The following is a 22,658-nucleotide window of genomic DNA, read 5'->3' as shown; positions in this document are numbered from 1 at the left end:
GATCTACAAGTGGTATGTAGATGCAAACTCTCTCCCTTGACTCGTTGCTTAGATGAACTCATAGATGGATCTTGGTGAAACCGTAGGAAAAATTTTAATTTTCTGCAACGTTCCCCGACAGTGGCATCATGAGCTAGGTCTATGCGTAGTTCTCTTTGCACGAGTAGAACACAATTTTGTTGTGGGCGTGGATTTTGTCATCTTACTTGCCTCTACTAGTCTTTTCTTGCTCAACGGTATTGTGGGATGAAGCGGCCCGGACCAACCTTACACGTACGCTTACGTGAGACCGGTTCCACCGACTGACATGCACTAGTTGCATAAGGTGGCTGGCGGGTGTCTGTCTCTCCCACTTTAGTTGGAGCGGAATCGATGAACAGGGCCCTTATGAAGGGTAAATAGAAGTTGACAAAATCACGTTGTGGTGATTCGTAGGTAAGAAAACGTTCTTGCTAGAACCCAATTGCAGCCACGTAAAAGATGCAACAACAAATTAGAGGACGTCTAACTTGTTTTTGCAGCAATTGATCATGTGATGTGATATGGCCAGAAGTTGTGATGAATGATGAATTGTGATGTATGAGATCATGTTCTTTGTAATAGGATTCACGACTTGCATGTCGATGAGTATGACAACCGGCAGGAGCCATAGGAGTTGTCTTTATTTTTTGTATGACCTGCGTGTCATTGAATAACGTCATGTAAACTACTTTACTTTATTGCTAAACGTTAGTCATAGAAGTAGAAGTAGTCGTTGGCGTGACAACTTCATGAAGACACGATGATGGAGATCATGATGATGGAGATCATGGTGTCAAGCCGGTGACAAGATGATCATGGAGCCCCGAAGATGAAGATCAATGGAGCTATATGATATTGGCCATATCATGTCACAACTATATAATTGCATGTGATGTTTATTATGTTTATGCATCTTGTTTACTTAGGACGACGGTAGTAAATATGATGATCCCTTATAAAATTTCAAGAAGTGTTCTCCCCTAACTGTGCACCGTTGCTACAGTTCGTCACTTCTAAGCACCACGTGATGATCGGGTGTGATGGATTCTTACGTTCACATACAATGGGTGTAAGACAGTTTTACACAGCGAAAACACTTAGGGTTAACTTCACGAGCCTAGCATGTGAAGACATGGCCTCAGAACACGGAGACCGAAAGGTCGAACACGAATCGTATGGAAGATACGATCAACATGAGAATGTTCACCGACGATGACTAGTCCGTCTCACGTGATGATCGGACACGGGCTAGTCGACTCGGATCGTGTAACACTTAGATGACTAGAGGGATGTCTAATCTAAGTGGGAGTTCATAATTTGATTAGAACTTTATTATCATGAACTTAGTCTAAAACCTTTGCAAATATGTCTTGTAGATCAATGGCCAACGCTAATGTCAACATGAACTTCAACGCGTTCCTAGAGAAAACCAAGCTGAAAGATGATGGCAGCAACTATACGGACTGGGTCCGAAACCTGAGGATCATCCTCATAGCTGCCAGGAAACAATATGTCCTAGAAGGACCGCTAGGTGACGCTCCCGTCCCAGAGAACCAAGACATTATGAATGCTTGGCAGTCTCGTGCTGATGATTACTCCCTCGTTCAGTGCGGCATGCTTTACAGCTTAGAACCGGGGCTTCAAAAGCGTTTTGAGCACCACGGAGCATATGAGATGTTCGAAGAGCTGAAACTAGTTTTTCAAGCTCATGCCCGGGTCGAGAGATATGATGTCTCCGACAAGTTCTACAGTTGTAAGATGGAGGAAAACAGTTCTGTCAGTGAGCACATCCTGAAGATGTCTGGGTTGCACAACCGTATGACCCAGCTGAACATTAACCTCCCAGATGAGGCGGTCATTGACAGAATCCTCCAGTGGCTCCCACCAAGCTACAAGAGCTTTGTGATGAACTACAACATGCAGGGGATGGAAAAGACCATTCCTGAAGTGTTCTCGATGCTGAAGTCAGCAGAGGCTGAAATCAAGAAAGAACATCAAGTGTTGATGGTCAATAAGACCACTAAGTTCAAGAAGGACAAGGGTAAGAAGAACTTCAAGAAGGACGGCAAGGAGGTTGCCGTGCCTGGTAAGCCAGTTACTGGGAAGAAGTCAAAGAATGGACCTAAGCCTGAGACTGAGTGCTTTTATTGCAAGGGGAAGGGTCACTGGAAGCGGAACTGCCCCAAATACTTAGCGGATAAGAAGGCCGGCAACACCAAAGGTATATTTGATATACATGTGATTGATGTGTACCTTACCAGTACTCGTAGTAACTCCTGGGTATTTGATACCGGTGCCGTTGCTCATATTTGTAACTCACAGCAGGAGCTGCGGAATAAACGGAGACTGGCGAAGGACGAGGTGACGATGCGCCTCGGGAATGGTTCCAGAGTCGATGTGATCGCCGTCGGCACGCTGCCTCTACATTTACCTACGGGATTAGTTTTGAACCTTAATAATTGTTATTTAGTGCCAAGTTTGAGCATGAACATTGTATCTGGATCTCGTTTAATACGAGATGGCTACTCATTTAAGTCTGAGAATAATGGTTGTTCGATTTATATGAGAGATATGTTTTATGGTCATGCTCCGATGGTCAATGGTTTATTCTTAATGAATCTCGAGCGTAATATTACACATGTTCATAGTGTAGATGCCAAAAGATTTAAAGTTGATAACGATAGTCCCACATACTTGTGGCACTGCCGCCTTGGTCACATTGGTGTCAAGCGCATGAAGAAGCTCCATGCCGATGGACTTTTAGAGTCTCTTGATTATGAATCGTTTGACACGTGCGAACCATGCCTTTTGGGCAAAATGACCAAGACTACGTTCTCCGGAACAATGGAGCGAGCAACCAACTTGTTGGAAATCATACATACCGATGTGTGCGGTCCAATGAGCGTTGAGGCTCGCGGAGGATATCGTTATGTTCTCACTCTCACTGATGACTTGAGTAGATATGGGTATGTCTACTTAATGAAACACAAGTCTAAGACCTTTGAAAAGTTCAAGGAATTTCAGAATGAGGTAGAGAATCAACGTGACCGAAAGATAAAATTCTTACGATCAGATCGTGGAGGAGAATACTTAAGTCACGAATTTGGTACACACTTAAGGAAATGTGGAATCGTTTCACAACTCACGCCGCCTGGAACACCTCAGCGAAACGGTGTGTCCGAACGTCGTAATCGCACCCTATTGGATATGGTGCGGTCTATGATGTCTCTTACCGATTTACCGCTATCATTTTGGGGATACGCTCTAGAGACAGCTACATTCACTTTAAATAGGGCACCGTCTAAATCCGTTGAGATGACACCGTATGAATTATGGTTTGGAAAGAAACCTAAGCTGTCGTTTCTAAAAGTTTGGGGATGCGATGCTTATGTCAAGAAACTTCAACCTGAAAAGCTCGAACCCAAGTCAGAAAAATGTGTATTCATAGGATACCCTAAGGAAACTGTAGGGTATACCTTCTACTTAAGATCCGAAGGCAAGATCTTTGTTGCCAAGAACGGATGCTTTCTGGAAAAAGAGTTTCTCTCGAAAGAAGTAAGTGGGAGGAAAGTAGAACTCGATGAAGTACTACCTCTTGAGCAGGAAAGTGGCGCAGCGCAGGAAACCGTTCCTGTGATGCCCACACCAACTGAAGAGGAAAACAATGATGATGATCAAGGTACTTCGGATCAAGTTACTGCTGAACTTCGTAGGTCCACAAGGACACGTTCCGCACCAGAGTGGTACGGCAACCCTGTCCTGGAAATCATGTTGTTAGACAACAATGAACCTTCGAACTATGAAGAAGCGATGGCGGGCCCGGATTCCAACAAATGGCTTGAAGCCATGAAATCCGAGATAGAATCCATGTATGAAAACAAAGTATGGACTTTGACAGACTTGCCCGATGATCGGCGAGCGATAAAAAACAAATGGATCTTTAAGAAGAAGACGGACGCGGATGGTAATGTTACAATCTATAAGGCTCGGCTTGTCGCTAAGGGTTATCGACAAGTTCAAGGGATTGACTACGACGAGACTTTCTCTCCCGTAGCGAAGCTGAAGTCCGTCCGAATCATGTTAGCAATTGCCGCATACTATGATTATGAGATATGGCAAATGGACGTCAAAACGGCATTCCTTAACGGGCATCTTAAGGAAGAACTGTATATGATGCAGCCGGAAGGTTTTGTCGATCCTCGGAACGCTAACAAAGTATGCAAGCTCCAGCGATCCATTTATGGACTGGTGCAAGCATCTCGGAGTTGGAACATTCTCTTTGATGAGATGATCAAAGCGTTTGGGTTTATGCAGACTTATGGAGAAGCCTGCGTTTACAAGAAAGTGAGTGGGAGCTCTGTAGCATTTCTCATATTATATGTAGATGACATACTCTTGATGGGAAATGATATAGAATTTCTGGACAGCATTAAGGCCTACTTGAATAAGTGTTTTTCAATGAAGGACCTTGGAGAAGCTGCTTATATATTAGGCATCAAAATCTATAGAGATAGATCGAGACGCCTCATAGGTCTTTCACAAAGCACATACCTTGATAAGATTTTGAAGAGGTTCAAAATGGATCAGTCGAAGAAGGGGTTCTTGCCTATGTTACAAGGTGTGAGACTGAGCTCGGCTCAGTCACCGACCACGGCAAAAGATAAAGAAGAGATGAGTGTCATCCCCTATGCTTCAGCCATAGGATCTATTATGTATGCCATGCTGTGTACCAGACCCGATGTAAACCTTGCCGTAAGTTTGGTAGCAAGATACCAAAGTAATCCCGGCAAGGAACACTGGACAGCGGTCAAGAATATCCTGAAGTACCTGAAAAGGACGAAGGACATGTTTCTCGTTTATGGAAGAGACGAAGAGCTCGTCGTAAAGGGTTACGTCGACGCTAGCTTCGACTCAGATCTGGATGACTCTAAGTCACAAACCGGATACGTGTATATGTTGAATGGTGGAGCAGTTAGCTGGTGCAGCTGCAAGCAGAGCGTCGTGGCGGGATCTACGTATGAAGCGGAGTACATGGCAGCCTCGGAGGCAGCGCATGAAGCGATTTGGGTGAAGGAGTTCATCACCGACCTAGGAGTCATACCCAATGCGTCGGGGCCGATCAAACTCTTCTGTGACAACACTGGGGCTATTGCCCTCGCCAAGGAGCCCAGGTTTCACAAGAAGACCAGGCACATCAAGCGTCGTTTCAACTCCATCCGTGAAAATGTTCAAGATGGAGACATAGAGATTTGCAAAGTGCACACGGATCTGAATGTCGCAGATCCGCTGACTAAACCTCTCTCGCGTGCAAAACATGATCAACACCAGAACTCTATGGGTGTTCGATTCATCACAATGTAACTAGATTGGTGACTCTAGTGCAAGTGGGAGACTGTTGGAAATATGCCCTAGAGGCAATAATAAAAGTATTATTATATTTCAATGTTCATGATAAATGTCTTTTATTCATGCTATAACTGTATTATCCGGAAATCGTAATACAGGTGTGAATACTTAGACCACAATATGTCCCTGGTGAGCCTCTAGTTGACCAGCTCGTTGTGATCAACAGATAGTCATGGTTTCCTGACTATGGACATTGGATGTCGTTGATAACGCGATCACATCATTAGGAGAATGATGTGATGGACAAGACCCAATCCTAAGCATAGCATAAAAGATCGTGTAGTTCGTTTTGCTAGAGCTTTGCCAGTGTCAAGTATCTCTTCCTTCGACCATGAGATCGTGTAACTCCCGGATACCGTAAGAGTGCCTTGGGTGTATCAAACGTCACAACGTAACTGGGTGACTATAAAGGTGCATTACAGGTATCTCCGAAAGTATCTGTTGGGTTGACACGGATCGAGACTGGGATTTGTCACTCCGTATGACGGAGAGGTATCTCTGGGCCCACTCGGTAATGCATCATCATTATGAGCTCAATGTGACCAAGGTGTTGGACACGGGATCATGCATTACGGTACGAGTAAAGTGACTTGCCGGTAACGAGACTGAACAAGGTATTGGGATACCGACGATCGAGTCTCGGGCAAGTAACGTACCGATTGACAAAGGGAATTGCATACAGGGTTTGATCGGATCCTCGACATCGTGGTTCATCCGATGACAACATCGAGGAGCATGTGGGAGCCATCATGGGTATCCAGATCCCGCTGTTGGTTATTGACTGAGAGCGTCTCGGTCATGTCTGCATGTCTCCCGAACCCGTAGGGTCTACACACTTAAGGTTCGGTGACGCTAGGGTTATTAGGAAGACTAGTAGGTGACTACCGAATGTTGTTCGGAGTCCCGGATGGGATCCTGGACGTCACGAGGAGATCCGGAAGGGTCCGGAGGTAAAGATTTATATATGGGAAGTTGTCAAACGGACACCGGAAAGTTTCGGGGTCATACCGATATTGTACCGGGGCCACCGGAAGGGTTCCGGGGGTCCACCGGGAGGGGCCACCCCTCCCGGGGGGCCACATGGGCTGCGTGGGGCAGGGAGCCAGCCCCTGGTGGGCTGGCCGCACCCCCCTCCCTTGGGCCCATGCGCCTAGGGTTGAGGGGAACCCTAGAGGGGGCGCCCCCCTTGGCTTGGGGGGCAAGCCACCCTCTCCCCTCTCCCCTAGGCCGCCGCACCCCCCCTAGATGGGTTCTAGGGGGCCGGCCCCCTTCTCCCTTCCCCCTATAAATAGAGGGGTGAGGGGAGGGCAGCCGCACCACCCTCCAAGGCGCAGCCCTCCCCTCCCCAACACCTCTCCTCCTCCGTTGTGTGCTTGGCGAAGCCCTGTCGGAGTACTGCCTCTCCACCATCACCACGCCGTCGTGCTGCCGGTGGAGCTGTCTTCCTCAACCTCTCCTTCCCCTTGCTGGATCAAGAAGGAGGAGACGTCTCCCGTCCCGTACGTGTGTTGAACGCGGAGGTGCTGTCCGTTCAGCACTTGGTCATCGGTGATTCGAATCACGTCGAGTACGACTACATCATCACCTTGCAAGCTTCCGCACGCGATCTACAAGTGGTATGTAGATGCAAACTTTCTCCCTTGACTCGTTGCTTAGATGAACTCATAGATGGATCTTGGTGAAACCGTAGGAAAAATTTTAATTTTCTGCAACGTTCCCCAACAGGTGGTTGGTGGGAGAAAACGCGGGATGAAATGTCCCCCACCAACCGCTTCTGCTTATATGCAGGGCACCGCAGCCGCGGGGGAAACCCGCGTTTTCCCGGGTTGGGACCGGGATTTTGCCGCGCCCCGCAAAAAAATTACGGGCCAGGGCGGGATGCGGGGTCTGATCGGGCTGCTTTTTGACCCCAACCCGCATTTTGGCGGTTATTTTACAGGCCGGGGCAGGATGCGGGATCTGGTAAAATTGCTCTAAAGCCAGGCAGCAAACATGACACGGTGGTGTAGGTTATCGGTGTGTATGTGTCACTGCCTTTGTCAAATCAGCGGCAGCACATCGTGACGCGCGGCCGTCTTCTCGTGCCTTGATGTTGCATGGTGCTGCTGTGACGTGCACCGACGCCACGATGCACGGGCAATATCAACTGTTAGCAGTATGTGCGTGTTACAGAAAAATGGACACATTTAACCTCGAGACGAAGTATTTCACAAACTGAGTTGTTGGTGAAATTTTTTCACACAATTGACCCTTTTGTGTAGGGTCCGATATATCTAGACGTCACACTATACTATGCAGCGCCTGACTGACAGGCACTACACACCTGATTTTGCAGCGCCTCAACGAAAAGCGTTGCACAATGACTTAGCGTTTCTGCGACTTGTCAGCCCCAGTTTGCTCTATGTACTGGCTGGGGCTCATTGTGCAACGCCTGGCAAAGTGGCGTTGCGCTACATTGTGTAACGCCTGGATGTTAGGCGCTGCACTAATTAATTTAGCCCTAGCCAGTCGCAGAAAATGCGAAGTCATTGTGCAACGCCTTTCGGCTAGGCGCTGCAAAAGCAGATGTATAGCGCCTTTTAGTTAGGCGCTGCACAGTGTAGTGTGCCGTCTAGCTGTCGGGCGCTACACATAAGGGTCAATTGGGTGAAATACTTTCACAAACAGTTCAGTTTGTGAAATACTTTCATCTCGAGGTTATATTTTCAATTTTGCCGCGTGTTACTACGTTTGTGCGTGGTCAACACGTGCCTAGTATAGTAGGTTAGTGGAGTTAGAGCATGTACCACTGACATTTTCAAATCCTCCTCAAACTGTGGATGTGTCCGATCAATGACTGGGCAGAAGAGTGAATGAAAAAAGTGACCTCAACCGGACCACTCATATCATTCATATCCGTCTGGGTTGTCCGTGAATCCTCATATTTAGACAAAATATAAGGGGAATATGAGGCTTCACGGGAGTGACCGGACTCACCATGTTAGTCCACCACGTAGGATGTGGCCCACCCCGGACCACATTTCTTTTTTTATTCTTTCTCTCTCTTCATCTTAACCAATCACATGCAAGTGTACCTGAGAGCAAGATGACAGCGCTGAATCTGAGTGTAGGTAGTCTTCTTGCTCTGAGTAACCGCCTCATGAAGCTCCTCTACTGGATCAAGAGTCATGCTCTCGTTAGACCTCGACGGTTGGTGCATGTCTGATCGCCTCGTGTTGGCATCTGGACTTCCAACAGGAGTTGGCTCCGCTGTGGTCACCCCCATGTGCCGATCCGCAAACTCGTTGCTTGTCGGTTTATGGTGACACTCAGTCGTGTCATGGTCCGGCGGTGCAGCCCATCACACTATATACACGTGCGGGCTCTCTAAGCAGACACTGCACCCCAAGTGTTTGATGAAATGTCCGCATCATAAATAGATGAAAATGAAGAAAACATATTGTCATGCGGGCGATGACCGGTAAAACCATGCTGACTCACTGCCGAAGCCGTGCTGAGGGATGAAATATGTCATGTACCGAAATTTGAGGGTGCAGCTTGTCGGTTTTGGAGTTGGGGGACAAAAATCAGGTAAGTCAAAAAGTTGAAGGACTAAAATGGATTTTTCTCTAAAAAATATTGATTTTCTCCTGCGGCAAACTAAAACTTCTTGTCGAAACACCTAAAAAGCATGTCCCTCTCTAACTAATTAACCTTTGAAAGTTATAAAATATAAGAACCTAGCTTCACATCAAATTATTGCATGCGACTTCGGAGTCCTTCGAGATGAACCGAAAAATGTAGATCCGATGATTCTGTCAAGGGTGCAGGAATGAAACATGCGGTTTCTTCAGCTCGAGTCATTATTCCTGACACAATGTCCCAATTGATTTATGTTTGACTCGCTATGCCAAGGACTACTTTAACCGACTGGTGCTGTTAGTACAAATGATAAGACGCCGCGTCTGGAAGCTGGAACTATGCACTTAGGCATCCAGTGGTTTACAAGTAACTTTGTAGGAATTCGACGGGATATGATTTTCATAGAAAAGTTTTCTTTAGACCCTTTGGTTTGCAAGGATAGAATCTTGTTCCGAACATACGTACTTTAAAGGAAAAAAATATTTGCATAGGAATACTGGAAAAACTTATTTTTGTGAACCAAATGACATCTCTTTTCCTATTTCTTTGTTTTGAGAATTAATGGGATTTGAGATACTTGAAATCTCATTTCCGATAGCTTTTATATTCCTATGCCATTCCTCTCCTATGAATCAAAGGGGACCTTAGTAATAGTCTTGTCGAATATCCATTCGCAATACAACTCCATCTGCATCATTATAAATCCCAATGCTTCTGAATCCTAGAATGTCTGTGGATCACAAGTAATATCATTTGAGTCCAACTTTGTCTACCCCTTGGTTGGCCTTAGGTAGGAAGGATGACCTCCTTTGTGATATTCTGATCCTATTCCATCTCCTTCTCACACTTAAATAGAGACATCATTATACTGACATCTCATACCACCATGTAACATAACAACCATGTGATGGATGCTTTCATGTAGTTAGATACTAGCATAAGGAGCACATGGGACTCGTGTATACTCGTGTATAAGGAGCACATGACACTGTTTTAAATAGCCCGCTATAGCTCCGCTATAGCACGCTATAGCGTTTACAAAAGGTCTTGCGCTAAGAGACTTTGGTCCAAATAAATGAACAAACATTTTAAATAGCACGCTATAGCTCCGCTATAGCACGCTATAGCATTTGAAAGAGGTCCGCCGCTAAGATGCTTAGCGCGCTATTTAAAACTATGAATTTAACGCAAGAGGGCAAGTTCAGCACTGTGAGACTTACCAATTAACTGAACGTATGTGCTCGCCTACGCTTTTTAGAATAATAATCAAGATTTTGATTTATTGTTTTATAGTTTTAAGGGTAAAACTTGTAGATTAACCCAAATAATCTCAAGATCGAGTAATCGATCTTTAAACAAGAACAAAAATCATGACTTACAAGTATAATTTGTATTGTGTACTACTCTGCTCATGGACTAATGCTTGAAAACCGAGAATGCCCCCATGTATGTTATCACTATATCCCATTACAGTTTGTAATCGATCATGCTTAATTCAGGCTGAAGATCTCCATATCTTATCCTCCAATGAGATGATGATGATGATGATGATGATGATGATGATGGAGACTTTGCCATGCTACTGTCATCAATCCCTTTGCTCAACCTCGAACTTATGGGATCTCATTCCTTCATCATGATGGAAAAAACAACATAATTTTTTGACATTTATAAAAAGGTTGATTTGTTGTTGAAACATCTAAATGAGCAATGCCCCTCTATCTAATTAACCAGAAGTAGTTGGAGAGTGGTGGTGAAGGTGGTTGTGATGGCATCAGCCTATCCATGGCGACACCACCAAAGGCGCAGATGGCAGCTCACGGGGACAGGCCCGGCAGGGGACGGTGGCATGGGGTGCCATGGGGCTATATCTAATCGCTTGGACCGGAGAGTGGTTGGTAGTGTGGTAAACTCGAACTGGGATTTTCTTCAAAGTTTGTTTGACAACTGATTTCAAATTCATGAAAAAAAAATCTAAATAGTCATGAATATGCCATGTTGGTTTGTGATGACGTTAAGTTTGGCAAAGTTTTCAGAAAGCACAGTTGTGATTTTGCCCTTTTCAAGAAGCACACTCGTGGAAAAGCACTACTTAAAAAAGCAAAGCTTTTTCCACATAGGAAAGCCAGGCAAAATATGAAAACCGAATAAAACGGAGAAGGCCAAAAAAAGGGAAAACATGTGCGAAAGAAACACGTATGCCGCAGGGTGCGCCCAACGTGCGACACACATGGCGACATCTCAGCGCACACGCATTAACCGCTAGAGCGCTCCTGTGCATTTGCTAGGAAGCCGCCATGGGGTTTAACCATTAGTTATTTGCTTCAAAGAGGAGAGGAAAGGAGGGGAGAGTAGAGGATGGGATGGGAGGCACGGAAGAAGGGAGCAGAGCGGGGCGGAGAGTTCTCGCACTGATTCCTTCTCTCCCAAGTCCCCGTCTTTTATTTTTCTCTCTAAGAAGCGAGAATCCATCTTTCTTCCTTCTTTCATTTTTGTTCCTCAAACCACGAGCTTGAGCGACCTGGTCTTGGGCTTTCTTTGCTTCTGAGGCACTGCTCATGCCGAGGGTTTGCTGCTAAATTCAATTGTCGGTCACATACAGTTCAGGTTTGTTTGCTCCTGGGATTGGTCCCTCTCTGTTATCTTCCTCGGTAATTCATGTGCTCTACACCGTAATTCACTTGTTCGATGAAATTCCAATGAGCTAATGTGGTCCTTTTTCATGTTGCCTTGGAACCTCAGAGCGTCGCATTTCACCAGTTCGTGACTAGGTGTTCAAGTGCGCTCTGTTCCCCTCGTGATGTCTCCTGTGCCTACGTGTTTCTTGTTGGCTGCTCAACTCTAGGGTTTGTTGGGTCCTTCGTTTGCTGCCTAACTTTGAGATTCGATCCGCCTTTTTCTTATTTGCATATGTTTGCTTATCATGATTTTCTCTGGTGGTTGCTTCTTGTTCTTGGCTTTACCGTGCAGAGCTACCGGTGTGCTGCTTGCTTCTGGCTTGGTCATTTTGTGACTCCTCTTTCTAATTTCAGGTAATCAACAATGTTCTTCCGCGTCCATGTATTGTTTGATGAAATGCATGTTAGCTAACATGTTCTTAGTCCTATGTTTCTTCTTTACCCTATTTCGTACGTAGCTTACATCTTGTCGTCATGCTTTCGTTCTGCCTCCGAACCTTGGGACCTTTGGACACCACCCTTTTCGAGACCTTGACTTGATTTTCAGGTGCACCCTGTTTGCACGGTGTTGTACCTACTTGATTGTGTAGTTACATGTATGTGTTTGGTATGTGATTCACTCGTTACAATGGTTTCCTTTTGCTTTACAGGGTTTAGGAAAGAATCATGTAGGCTTGCTTTTCTTATTTCCTGGTGTGCTTTCTCGGCTACATCAAGGTTTGCATCTTCCCTTACATTTACTGGTTGTGTCGTCTTTCATGTATGGATGTTTGTTTTCCTCTTGGTTTACGGATTGTTCAGCTCTGCCATGAATCCGCATGTTGTGTTTGTCTTTTCAATGCCTAGTACTTTTACTGTTTTGTCTAGTACCTCTTTCTTTAGTTATATTTGTTTTGATTGGCCTTTCAGGTGTCTGATCCTTTTTCTTGGCTTGTCGTGTAGGCCTACCGGTGTTGCTATTTCCTCCAGGATCGGTTCTTCTGTGGTTGTTATAAATTTAGGTGATCGGCGCTGCCATTTTTCCCTTGAGTATGTCATGTTTGATTAAATGATTGTAAGCTAACGTGTTCACTTTTTGTGTTTTCTCATAAAGTCGGACCTTCCCCTTTCGCTAGAGTGTAACTAGATATTCAACTGCGCTCTATTCCCTACGTGTTGTTAAGCATTGTGCTACTGTATTCACCTAATGTTGTTTACTATTTTTTTCAATTACACATATGTAGGGTGTGCAGTTGTTTTCTTACTTATACCTATTTTGGAGGCCAGGGCAGAGCATCGTTGTGCTTTGTAGAGTCGGTCTAATTTATTCATATTAAACTTTTTTACTTATTTTTAATTAATTGTACCATAATACATTTCTAACTAGCATAATATTTTACTACTAGGCTATCATAGTTAGCCACATAAAAATGTTTGTAAATAATAGTTATATTACTCATATATATATATATCATTGTAAATTTTGGACTGCGAAATTCGAATTTTACGATTTAACCAAAATTCTCATTTTTGTTCGGAAATTTTCTTTTGAATTGTTTTTCTATTATTGCATAAAGTTTGTAGTGTATACAAATATATTTGCATGACCAAAGATTATTAAATCGTATACACTAATAAATATCTTAATAGTAGCTTCTAGAGTATATTACGCAAGCATATTCATATAAACTTATAGGGCATGACAAATATGATGACATGTGATGCTTTATACCATTATTATAATTAACGAAAAGCATACAATTCTATTATCTAATATGCTCATTTAGATTCACTAGGTTCGATTTTGTGCATGCTCACTTCTCAAATGAAAAATTGTGCGTTGATTTAAACATAGAGATCTAGTTATCATAAATTTCATAACGTACTGAGAAGATTATCGTAAAGAGAGACCAGCAACGTAATCAAACTCAACTTTGCCAGTCAGATTGATTTATCCCCCACATGGTATAAACTATTAGTATGTGGTGTGAACTTGCGCTCCTACAAATTGGTGTTATCCTTTATGTATTCAATAATTTTAAGCATGTATTGTATAATTGTATAGTGGTTATTACTAGTATAATTTGTATTCAAGGCCGTCACCTCTTTGGGTCCTGTGCGGTCGCTCCTTTTGCATGGCCTATGGGTTGGCCCTGGTGCATTATCGGCGCTCTATTACTTATGTGATATTACCAAACGATCGGTCTTTGCATGGGACTGGGCCAACATCGAACAACTATAAGATCAGCCAGGGGGGTCTGCTCCAAAAACAAATGGTCGGTGAAGATGTGTTGTTAGGTGCTCCATTTTCCCATTGAGGATGAACCTCAACATGTGCTAAAAAAACTCGCCCTATCCTAGAGCAGTGCCTTGTCGGGTTTTTTTTTGTGAATGCCCACTTTATTTCATACGTTCTTCGCTCTTGGACGTTCAAACAAACCATGCTGGATATTTTTCCCTTCCCTCCCCATAAATAGGACATATTGGTGAGACTTTGATATGGCAGCCTGCTAGGATATGTCTACACGGGATGGCTCCATGGAAGGTGGGAGTGACATTTGCAAAAGGTACATGTAATTAGCTATTTCATTGTATCTCACTTATTGTGAGGTACAACACCACCTCGCCTACAACGCGCAGCTGATGGGTCAGCACAACAAAGAGGAGGTGTCAGGTTGGTTTTATTTCTGGGGCTTTTTCGTAGAAACTATTTTCTGCAACATTTTCTGGAATCTGGTACTCTTGTATGTTTCCTTTGCCAGGTTTTCTTTCTTTCTTCTGTTTTTTTCTTCTTATATTTTTATTTTATTTCTTCTTTTTTTCAAACATGTCGAATTTTCTTAAACAATCATTGACAATCTTGCTACAGCCCTTGTTCATCTTCGACACCACTTGCTGACCCCGCTCTTGGTCTTCATTTGCTTCAGCAATGAGCACGGGGAAGGATCCAATTCCATTCTCTTTTTCTTCCCATCTCCAAGTAAGTTTCGAGTTCACTACGCTACAGGTTTAGTTTCAAGTTTCCATTCCCTGCTTTGTTTCGAAATTAGTTTCGTCAGAAAGTTTTACGAGTTTTTCCTTCTTCTTTTTGATAAATATTACAAATCATATTAAGTCATCAAAGCTTTCATGATATGAAACCTTGTTGACAGTGTCCTGGGCTAGGGGGTACGAACCCAGCCCATCCGTACACTTCGGCTTGGGCCGGAGGACCCTCATTCTTCACAAGATGGACTCCGGGGGTCGCACGTAGAGAATCAAGACCACGTCTACCAGAAGACTTGTCGTACACGCGTCATGATACCAACTCTGTAACCCTAGATACCCTACTCGGCATATATACTAAATTGGTTTTATGCCTCTAGTTGTGTCCCACTCGACAGGATTGCCTTATTTTTCAAAAGCCAGTGGTTCTATCCAACCCACTTTGGTCGTCTTGTGCTTTTTCCCTTTGACCATTTGACCGTCACTTTGAAAACTTCATAACTAATTCATACTAAATCAGGAAAATGCAAAAAAGATACCAAAATGTTCGGAAAAACATCACATGTATGTCTATATCACTTGCATTCATGAGAAAAGTGTTGGTAAGTACCCATCCGTATTTTAGCTCTTATCACACCACCATGAACAGTAAAATCTCAAAAAGTTCAAAAAAATCCAAAAAAAAATTGGTGTCAAAGAACGACAAATATTTTAAGTGCTTGCCAATTTCATCGAAGAATGACATTTGTGGAAGTCATGGCAAACAAACAATCTATTTGCCTATATAGGGCCAACGAAGATATTGCTGAACTCTGTGCTAGAAGTTCATGTGCTCAGCCCGAGAAAGTTCAAAATTATTATGAGAGAGCTTAAATAAAAATACGTGACAGAAGTTCAAGACGAAAACAACGGGAAGTTCAGCTAATACACGGAATGCGTTTCAGATAGGAATATAAGAATAGAAAACAAAAGGCTTAAAAGGTTTTGTTGCAAGAAGTTCACGTGCTACTCCTAGTGAAGTTCAAGATCTCTAGTATGAGATGTCTGATCTTCAGTTACATGTTAAAAACAGGCAAAAAACGACGTTGTTTTATGCATTCAAAAATATATTTTGAACCGTTGCGAGTATGAAAAACTCATCAACACAAAAATGTTGCGTGTTTTTAATAGCTTTCCATCGGTATATCATTTTCTCAATTACGGTAAGTGGTTTGGGAGTTACGGGCGAAAAAAACACGTCAAAAACCAGAGTGAAGTTCAAAGAGAACTGTCACACAAGTTCAAGTCTTCACGCGGTGCATTTTCAAAGAATCTGTTTCACGATAGAGTCAGAACGAATGATCTCGCCATTTTTGAAATTAATTGAATACGGATAGGAATTAGAGAAAACCATCAATATGGAAAAGTTTCGTATTTTCTGTAGATTTTCAACAGTATATTATTTGCCCCAATCTGATAAAGTTTGTACAAATTACGGCGAAAATACATTTTTAGCCAATTTCAAAATTGACATAAAACCGTAATGAACTGGGAGAAATAATATATACCAAAAAGTTTTGCATTTCCTCAAGCTTTCCAACGCCATATCATTTGCTACATTCGGATGTAAGGTTAAAAAATTAGCTTGAAAATACGAACTCGGTGATACTTATATTGTTTTATGAATTACTTTTAAACCGTTCCAAATTAGAAAAAACTTTTAACATGGAAATGTAGCGCATTTTCATAAGTTTTCCAACAACATATCATTTGCCTCAATTATATTAGCCATTTAGAAATGACATCGAAAATACAAACTCGGCTATTCGGTTTGCGAAATTTTACGATTTTCTAAATTACTCTTTATCCGTAAGGAATTAGAGAAAACTTTCAACATGTGGAAGGAGCGGTTTTGCAGCAGCTTTCCAACGCCATATTATTTGTCTCATTTCGACAAACGGTTTAGAAATGCGATCAAAAATACAATTCATATTTTTTGTATGAAGAAAAAACGGTTTGCAAAACTGCTCTTAAACCGCGTAGCTTTTGCCAAAAATTTAACTTGCGTCATGATACACGTGTCCATAGCTTTCCAACAGTATATCGCAAGCCCCATTTTGGGCAATGTTGAGGGAAGTTCAACCTAGTACGGGGGGAAGTTCAGGTCGAACAACCCGAGCAGTAAAATTGCAACAGAGGCATGTTTCATCACGACCCGAGAGCAAATCCGCCAAGGAGCGAGATTCATATTTAAAACGGGGATTTAGTTGCTAGAAACAGTTTGCAGATTAGACTTGTATCACTTAGAACAAGACTAAACAGAAAAATTCGCGCGGGGAGACACAGTTGCGAAGATAGTTCGAAGGTCGGGTTCGTACAGAGGGAAGGTCAAACGTGTTACTCAGGCAGTTCAGGTTGTGATCAAAATATTATTCTGATCCTGTGATCAAAATAGTGTTTACGTATATATAGGCTAGCTAAACTAAGCATGCGCGCATTACTTCTTATGATACGCTCCGGCCAGTACGCGCTAACTAGCCGGAAGGGCGTGTGACATCGTGAAAATTCCACGTAACTATTCAATACCAATACTGGTCCACACGCTTTGCTAGCTTCGTTCCTTCGCGAAAAACAATTAGTACATTCTTCTTCACGCGTTACTACATAGCAGTAACACGTTTACCATACGGCGGGGCTGAAGCATCTATAATTCGTTCGTTGGTAAAACAAATTATTTCATTACCATCGACTGCGTCCTTTTTACAGTAATTCGTTACTACATAATATGATGGAGTAATGCCCTAACCAAGCTGGGGTATGTATTTTTCAAGAAAAGGCACATGCAGTAATGTGTTACTACACAGAACCCTAGTTTTCTATGTTACCCTTCAAGATTGAAGCATCTCTAATTTGTTCGTTAGTAAAATAATTAGTTTTATTATTACCATCCACTCTATCCATTACCATCTCTTCTATCTATATTACTACAAAAATTATTGACCTATGAATCGGGATGTCGCACGATGCATCATAACCAAATTAAATCTTGTTACTTTTTCCTACAAACACTTTTACCCTCCAATATGCATACTCCTAGTGCGACCCGCCCACCCGGACATCAACGTAATCTCATTCACCTAGCCCTAAAGTTAGACCACATCCATAGATTTTGAGGTAGATCAACTCTGTACTTGTAACATCTTCATTAATATAAACAAGAGCAAGACGTAGGGTTTCACCTCCATCAAGAGGGCCTGAACCTGGGTAAACATCGTCTCCTCTGTTCTAGTTACCATCTGTCTAAAATACACAGCTTGGGACCCCCTACCCGGCCGAGGTCTGCCGATTTTTTAAACCGACACTGATACTTTCATTGAGAGTTCCGCTGTGAGATCAATAGAAGGACCGATGAGATCGTCGTTTAACGACTCGGGATTCAGGGGCGTAATCCCCACTCTCAAATCTCCCGCCGCGGGAACCCCTCTATCCTTCAAGAGCTCGAGGTGATCTGTGACCCCTCTCTGGTCCTCGCTGAGCCCTACTCCGAAAACGAGGGGCTGAGATACTTCTTAGAGAGCGACTCAGACGACGGCCGGCAACAGGAAGCCGGTAAAACCGATCTTCACATCGGCTCGGCCAATCTTATGGCCACAAGCCAGACGCATGGTAAGGATGCTAGTGCTTCAGGATTGCGATCCCAAGAGATCGAAGCTCAACCACCCACCTCCCACATCGAATACTTTCCAGATAAATCCGGCCCTCCGGAGGCCGAAATCACTTTTCTGACCTTTTCAGCAATCTTTGCCACAAAGTGAACTCGACATGAAAGTATTTCACGATCTGACCCTTTTAGCAACGCCACAGACCGTGGCGTTTCTTCTCTATATAAAACCGCCGAGCTAGCTAGCGTTTCAAATCCACATTCAAACTCCGGAGTAGGTAGCGTTTCCAATCCACATAGAAACGCCAAGCAAGTGGGCGTTGCTGCCTTGGCCAGAAACGCCATAGGGCTTGGCTTTTAGGCCCTGTGTTTAGGAGCAGCTTTTTACTTTGGCAACGAGGAAGCTAATGGGCTGGGTGTCAGCGCAGAAACGCCAAAGCCCTTGGCGTTGCTTACCTGGTCCGCAACACGAGCAACTTGGGCGTTTCTCCTTTGGGCAGGAACGCTAGCTAGCTCGGCGTTTCTCCTTTGGGCAGGAACGCTAGCTAGCTCGGCGTTTTTATTTGGGGAAGAAACGCCGCGGGCTCTGGCGTTGCTAAAAGGGTCAAATCGTGAAATACTTTCATGTCGAGTTCACTTTGTGACAAAGTTTGTTGATAGGGTCAGAATAGTGATTTCGTCCCCCTCGGGATGCCTATGATCTATCCTACGTACAACAGTTACCTGATGAGTCAATCAGACAGTTCTGGGCTAGATTCTTGTCTGTTAAGAACAAGATACAAAATTACCAGGACTCTAATATCATAACAGCCTTCTAGCGTGGATGCGAGGATAAAGGCGTTTCGAACGCCCTCGCTTGCCTTTGCATCCAGACATACAGGAACTGGCCAATCTAGTATCCAAATTCTACGCCATTGAAGACGCTTGGCAGGATGATGCAGGTTCAATCTTTGAGTTCAACCCAAAGAGCGACAAATCCTCACCTCGGCACGAGCCCAGTAAACGGAGCGCACCGGCCGAGCGACCTCGGAAAAGGAAAAAAGTCATATGTCACTCTGGGACCACCCTGGACGGCCTCCTAGATAAGTCATGCTCGATACATGCTCTTCTGCTTAACTCTTGCCCGACCCACAGCCTTCTTGACTGTTGGGTGACGAGACAAGTAGCTAAATTGGGACCCAACCTTCTCACGGGCATCCCCCGTCACGCACAAGAGACCTCAGACGAAGACCAGGTCATTATGATTTACGAGACGTTTACGTCCAACAAGAAGCGCAAGCAGTTGCCATCTCGAGGAACGTGGATAGACATGCCGATCACCTTTGATCATAATGCAACCGAGATCGACCCCGAGCAGGTGCCCCGCCACACTGGTCCTCGACCCAATAGTGGGCACATGTCGTCTTCAGAAAGTATTCATGGACGGAGGCAACAGTCTAAACCTGATATATGCAGACACCCTCGATCAAATGCACATCGATAAATCATGTATAGAACAGAGTGGTACCACCTTTAAAGGCATAATACCCGGACGAGAGGCACGTTGCAGTGGAAAAATAACTCTTGGTGTGGTCTTTGGAACACCGGACAATTACCGTTCCGCATCGCCCCTTTTCGGAGTGGGTATCATGCCCTCCTGGAACGGGGCGCTTTCTCTAAATTTCAAGCGGTGCCACATTATGGCTACATGAAGCTGAAAACGCCGGGCCCAAATGGAATAATCACTATCTTAAGTGACCCCGACAGAGCGCTCAAAGCTGAGAACAAAACAGCATCACTCATCCTCGATTGTTCGTCCGAGGCCCTTGCAGCCGAGAAACTGACTACATTACGAGACAAAGTTGACTGAGACGATGTCATCCTCGACAAACGGGCCACGTCCACCTCATTGAAGACTGCATCGATCACTTCATCTACCAAACTACCCACGATCGCGAGCACGGCGCACCGGCATCGTTGCTCTGCCGCATTTTCCGACACGCTGACCCTGACCCAAGACCGTGCAGTCCCGCTAGCAGCTAGCCGCTAAGAGCAACTCCAACCGCGGCCCCAACAGCTCCCCCCCCCCAGGCCGTTTTTAGCGCCGGCGCCCAAAAAACGGCCCAGTCGCTCCCCCAGGAGCCCGTTTTTGCATGTTTGGGCTGAAACTGGTGCCGGCAGACCCAGGCCGAACCCGGCGCGCTGGGGGGCACCGGGGAAACCGATTTTGGCACGAACGAGAGTGGGCCCGCCGAGTTAGTGACCCGCCGCTTCGTCGTCCTCATCGCCTCGGTTCCCGCGGGAATCAATGCCAAGGCTGTCGCGCTGCCGCGCCGGTTAGCCTCCATTGATGTCTCACAGGCGGCACAGTGAAGGCGCCGCGACGCGCGCCCCACCCACTCCCGCCACGCGTCGTCTGGCATGCAGATTCTCACCGCCCAGCTTCGGCTATGAAAGCCGAACTCCCTGCCAGTGAACGCCACACCTCGCCTTCTCTCTCGCCTCGACTCGCCACAGAAACAACTCTCCCCCCTCTTCCCCGCCGACGAGCAATGGCTGGGCGATACCCAGGCGACGCCACGGCGGCGAACAGTTTCGGCTGCCGCAATCTCCACGAGCCCGAGGCGCGCCTCCTCTACGAGGACGACTATCCCGCGTCCCCAAACATGCGGGTGTCGGGCGCGTGGAAGTTGAGCGCCGGCGGCGTCCCGGTACCCCCGGTGCCCACCGGGGCTGAACGGCGAGCCCAGATCGCCCCCATCCGCTCGTCGCTGCCGGAGGCGCAGTGGAACGAGCCAAGGTACGCCACCGGCAGCCACACGATGTGGACGATGTTTTTCGAGCGCCGCCGCGAAGAGCAGATCGCCTCCACCAATGGCACCATCCCTCGCGGCCGCTACAACACCGACGGGCAACGCGAATGGTGGGGCCTGTCCGGCCGCACCCTCGAGGTCGTCCTCGACTACATCGAGACCGGCAACATACCACGCCTCGAGTAACCGGCCCGCCTGTCCTTCTTTCGTTGCGGTCGTCTTCGACAGTGACAAGGAGGACGCGTCTGGCCGTCCAACACCCCGCGCGTCGGCAACCCTGGTCAGGGGTGCAGCAGGGACGACGACGGCACGCAGGACGGCGGCGACGACTGGGACGACGGCGGCGGCGGCGGCGACTTCACCCGGTTCTACAGGCTCCTCGGCATGTAGAAGGCGGGTGGCGGCCGCAGCGTAGTAGGGCTAGGGGTAGTTCGTTTGTTTTCTGTTTCTTTGTACAAATTTGAATGAAAATTTGTATAGTTTGTGCCGAATTAGAATCGAATCGCTGAGTTTACGCCGAGTTCGAGGCGACGACTGGGAACGCAATCGCCCCACGCCTATAGTACGCGCCGGCTCAGCCAAGGCGGCGTTTTTTCAGCGTCTAGGAGAGCCGAACGACTGGAGATGCTCTAAGCGCCAAGCTTCTCAAGAGGATATCAGAGGAAGTGCACCAGCGAAAAGAGAGGTACACAGCCGTCGCCGGTGCCGGGCAGGGCCAGTCATTCAACTCTGCATTCCCAAATATGATGGAGGAGCGCTTCCAACTGAGCTGGATACTCTCGAACTCTCCACAGAACGCGAGAGGCGAACAGAAGCAGCCCGAGATCTCCTGTCTTTCCGCTGGCGACCTCGAGGATAGAAGAAAAACCAACACATGCATGAGGACACCTTCACGTCCGATCTTCCCAATGAGTAAACTAGAAGGTCGTGTCAAGTCCAAAACCCTTTTTTTCTGCCAGAAAGTAGCACCCAGAGTCAAAAAGATCCGATGCCAGCCTTGGACTACATCCATCCCAAGCAGGGCACCGTCAGCACTGCTCCCAGCCGTACCACCGGTCGAGCCCTGCAGCAAAACACACATAATCCTCACACGCTCCTCGGCGCCTCACAGAAGCACGCCACCGGAGCAGAGTTGGAGCGGGAGGAACCAAACACCCACAAGCTTCTCGCCGGAAGTAGCACTCCCAACGAAACGCGGTCGAAGCTGGGGCACCTTTATTCCGACGCGGCGCCGTCGCCGGCGTCTCAACGACGCCTCCTGGAACCCATCTCTGCTTGCGACATCGTCAAGTTGGTGAAAGTAGCACGGCAAGACCCATCTCTTGCTTGGTTTCACGTGACGTACCCTCGACGACCTTCTAGTTTACCCTGCTTGCGACATCCATCCCTTGGACCTCGAGTATCCAGCACCATGATCGGACATGGTTTGAAATTGGGTACGTCATGTGTACCCAATTTGTTCTCTGGTCGGTAGGGAATGTTAAGTTCGGGCGGTTAGGCCTCCCCGCAGTAGCCAATTTGATCTCTGGTCGATAG

Source organism: Triticum dicoccoides, chromosome 1B (genome assembly GCF_002162155.2).
Source record: "Triticum dicoccoides isolate Atlit2015 ecotype Zavitan chromosome 1B, WEW_v2.0, whole genome shotgun sequence".
In the NCBI taxonomy this organism is placed as follows: domain Eukaryota; kingdom Viridiplantae; phylum Streptophyta; class Magnoliopsida; order Poales; family Poaceae; genus Triticum; species Triticum dicoccoides.
Note: the sequence above shows the minus strand (reverse complement) of the source record.